Source organism: Trachypithecus francoisi, unplaced genomic scaffold (assembly GCF_009764315.1).
Source record: "Trachypithecus francoisi isolate TF-2019V2 unplaced genomic scaffold, Tfra_2.0 Lachesis_group17, whole genome shotgun sequence".
NCBI lineage: Eukaryota > Metazoa > Chordata > Mammalia > Primates > Cercopithecidae > Trachypithecus > Trachypithecus francoisi.
In genome coordinates, this window is record NW_022681462.1 from 92,680,008 (window position 1) to 92,684,460 (window position 4,453).

The 4,453-nt window shown below is 38.9% G+C and overlaps 1 non-coding gene across 1 annotated transcript; it reads right to left on the reverse strand.

Moving 5' to 3' along the window:
• Window positions 1-465: 465 nt before the first annotated feature.
• On the reverse strand, window positions 466-569 carry LOC117063164. Its single transcript, XR_004428778.1, has one exon. It is a non-coding gene; the product is annotated as a small nucleolar RNA U13 (small nucleolar RNA).
• Window positions 570-4,453: the final 3,884 nt, after the last annotated feature.

Consider the following 4,453-nt stretch of genomic DNA (forward strand, 5'->3'; position numbering starts at 1 on the left):
GGTACCTGTAATCTCAGTTATTTGGGAGCCTAAGGCAGGAGAATCTCTTGAATCTGGGAGGTGGAGGTTGCAGTGAGCCGAGATGGCGCCACTGCACTCTGGCCTGGGTGACAGAGTAATACTCCATTTCAAAAAAAAAAAAAGAAAAAAAAAGAAAAGGGTATACTGAGACTTGTTTTATGGCCTAGATTATGGTCTATCTTGGTAAATGTTCATGTGCACTTCAAAAGAGTGCATATTCTGCTATTGCTGGGTGGAGTGTTCTATGAATGTCTATTAAGTCAATTTGGTTGATAGTGTTTTCAAGTCATCTGTAGTCATACTAATTATACGTTTTCTTGTTTTATAATTATTAAGAGAGGGTCAGCAAGTTCTCAGACCATAATTGTGGACTCGGCTATTTCTCCTTGCAATTCTATTAGTTTTTTGCTTAATTTATTATTTAATTTAATTTATTTTTCTTCTCATCAGAGAGGTAATGTGTCAATGTCTGAACAAGATTTGAGGGAGGCACATCTCACACATGCACCTAAAAACTCAATCATCATGCTTATGAACTACAAAAGGGTCACTTCGTTAATTTTTTTAATTACAATTTTTTCTTGAGATGGGGTTCTCACTCTGTCAACCAGGCTGGAGTGCAGTGGCGCGATCTCGGTTCACTGCAACCTCTGCCTGCCAGGTTCGAGCAATCCTCCTGCCTCAGCCTCCTGAGTAGCTGGGACTACAGGTGTGAGCCACCACACCTGGCTAGTTTTTTTGTATATTTTGTAGAGACGGGGTTTCATAATGTTGGCCAGGCTGATCTTGAGCTCCTAGCCTCGAGTAATCCGCCAGCCTCGGCCTCCCAAAGCGCTGGGATTACAGGCATGAGCCACTGTGCTCAGCCACTTTATTTATTTTTAAGCTTGGTTATTAAGGCACATAAGTATTTAGGATGTTGTAACCGCTTGTGTAGTGACCTGCTGGATCCCCAGTAATATTCTTTGCCTGAAATCTACATGGTTTTGTATTAATATTAATATAACCATTTCATTTACTTTTGATTACAGTTAGCATAGCATATCTACTTCCTTTTTTTTGGCTTTTATCTTATTTATATCTATATATTAAAATGGGTTTCTTGTAGGCAGTCTGTCATTGGGTCTTGGTTTTTTTACACTTTTGTTATTATGGTAAAATTTATATAATGTGAAATTTACCATTTTAACCCTTTCTAAGTGTACAATTCAGTGATAGTAAGAACATTCACAATGTCGTACAACTATCACTGCTCTCCATTTCCAGAACTTTTTCATCATCCCAAATGACTCTGTACCTATTAAACAATATCTTTCCACTCCCAGCCCCTGGTGACCTCTAATGTGCTTTCTGCCTCTGTGAATTTGACTATTCTAGGTACCTCATATAAGTGGAATCAGAATATTTGTCCTTTTATGTTTGGCTTGCTTTCCTTCCTTCCTCCCTTCCTCCCTTCCTTCCTTCCTTCCTGCCTGCCTGCCTTTCTTTCTTTCTTTCTTTCTTTCTTTCTTTCTTTCTTTCTCTCTCTCTTTCTTCTTTTCTTTTCTTTTTTTTTTGAGACGGAGTCTCTCACTCTGTCACCCAGGCTGGAGTATAGTGGCATAATCTCGACTCACTGCAACCTCTGTCTCCCGGGTTCAAGCCTCAGCCTCCCGAGTAGCTGGGATTACAGGCTCCCACCACCACGCCTGACTAATTTTTTGTATTTTTAGTAGAGACGGGGTTTCACCATCTTGGCCAGGCTGGTCTCAAACTCCTGACCTCATGATCCACCAGCCTCAGCCTCCCGAAGTGCTGAGTTTACAGGTGTGAGCCACCACACCTGGCCTGGCTTCTTTCACTTAACATAATGTCTTCAAGGTTTATCTATGTTGTAACATACATCAGAATTTTAGTTTTTTAAAGCTGAGTAATATTCTGTTGCATGTATATACTACATTTTGTTAATCCATTCTTCTATCAGTGAGCATTTGGGTTATTTTCACCTTTTTTTGTTTGTTTGTTTGAGACAGAGTCTCACTCTGTCACTCAGGCTGGAGTGCAGTGGCGCGATCTCGGCTCACTGCAACCTCCACCTCTTGAATTCAAGTGATTCTCCTGCCTCAGCCTCCCAAGTAGCTGGGATTACAGGCACACACCACCACAACCTGGCTGATTTTTGTATTTTTTATAGAGATGGGGTTTCACCATGTTGGCCAGACTGGTCTCAAACTCCTGACCTCAAGTGATCAGCCCGCTTCAGCCTCCCAAAGTCCTGAGATTACAGGTCATTTTCACCTTTTGTTTTTTGTGCACAGTGCTGCTATAAACACTGCTGTACAAATATCTGAGTTCCTGCTTTCAATTCTTTGGAAATTGAAATATGCCTGGAAGTGGATTGCTGGATCATGTGGTCACACAATGTTTAACTTTTTGAGGAAACTTCCACAGTGGTTGCACTGTTTTATGCTCCCAGCAGTAACGTACCAGAGTTCAAATTTCTCAACATCCTTGTGAAACTTGGTGTTTTCTGTTTTTTAAATTTTGTTTGGTTTTTAATTTTAACATAATAGTCATCCTAATGGGTATAAAGTGGTGGCTCTTACTTTTTAACCTAGTCTGACAATATCTGCTTTTTAATTAAGGTGTATGTTAGTTATCTACTACTGTTTAACAAATTACCACAAAACATACTAGCTAAAGAACCAAACATTTTTTCATCTTTCAGGTTTTGAGGGTCCAAAATCTGAAGCAACTTATCTGGGCAGATCTGACTCACGATCTCTCATAAGGTTAAGATCAAGCTGTCAGAGGGGGCTGCAGACTCTGAGGATTTGACTGGGGCTGAAGAACCCACTTCTGAGCTCATCCAGGAGGTTGTTTGCAGGAAGCTATAGTTTCTTACCATGTGGGCCTCTCCATGGGACTGCTCTCAGCATGGCTTTCCTCATAGCTGATACTGATACTGGGAGAAAGAGGAAGAGAAAGAGAGAAAGAGAGGAAAGAGAGGAAAGAGAGAGAGAGAGAATGCAATGCTGCCCTGCCCTTTATGGCCTGGTCACCAATTACACATCATCACACCTGCCTTATCCTTTGCTTAGTAAGTCGCAAAGCTCAGTCCATGCTCTGTGGAAGAAGCTCATATGGTGGTGTCAATACCAGAATATGGGCCTCAATGCTGGCCATCTTTGAGGCTGGCAACCACAGGTATTTAGACCATTTACATTTAATATAATTATTGATATGTTTGTGTTCAAATCTATTATCTTATTTTTTAATTTCTACCACCTGTTCTTTGTTTCAATTTCCCCCTTTTATACATTACTTTTAATTCATTGAATATTTTTTATGATTCTATTGTAACAACTTTGTTAGCCTGGTAGCTATAATTCTTTGTGATGTTATTTTAGAGGTTGCTTTACCGTCTATAGTACATACCTTTAACTTCTACAGCTGTCTTCAAGGGATACTATACTACTTCATGTATCAGAACCTTACAACAATATACTTCTATTTTTTCCCTCTAGGACTTTGTGATATTATTCTCATATATTTTACCTGTATATATGTTAACAACAAACATCAAAGTACATTGTTAATATTTTTGCTTTAATCACTTTTACCTTTTAAAAATGTCAATAACAAAAATAATAATAATAGCCTTTATATTTATCCATGTATGTACCATATCTAGTACTTCTCATTTTTTTGTGTAAATCCAGATTTCCATCTGGTATCATTTTCCTCCTGCTTGAAGTATTTCCTTTAACCATTCTTACAGTGCAGGTCTGCTGGTGATGAGTTATTCAGCTTTTATACGTCTGAAAAAGTCTTTATTTCATCCTTGTTTTTAGAAAGATAATTTCACTGCATGTGGAATTCTATGTTGACAGTTTTTTCTTTCTTTCAGTGCTTTAAAGATGTTGCTTCACTGTCTTTGAGCTTACGTTGTTTTAAATGAGAAATTTGCTATTATTCATGTATCTTTTTTCCTTTGTATACAATGTGCCCTTCCCCCCATCCCTGGCTAATTTCAGGATTTTTCTTTTCATCACTAGTTTTAAACAATTTGATGATACTATGGCTTGGTATAGGTTTTTTTTTTTTTTTTTTCATCTTTGCTTTAGCTTCTTAAATCTGTGGGCTTATAATTTTTATCAAATCTGGAAGTTTTTAGTGTTGTTTCTTTAAAAAAATACATATATATACTTTTTTTTTGAGACATAGCTTCACTCTGTCCCCCAGGCTGGAATGCAGTGGTGCAATCTCAGCTCATTGTCTTCCTCCGGGGTTTAAGCAATTCTCATACCTCAGCCTCCCAAGCAGCTGCGATTACAGGCACACGCCACCACGCCCAGCTAATTTTTGTGTCATTAGTAGAGACAGGGTTTCACCATGTTGGCCAAGCTGGTCTCAAACTCTTGACCTCAGGTGATCTGCACGCCTCAGCTTC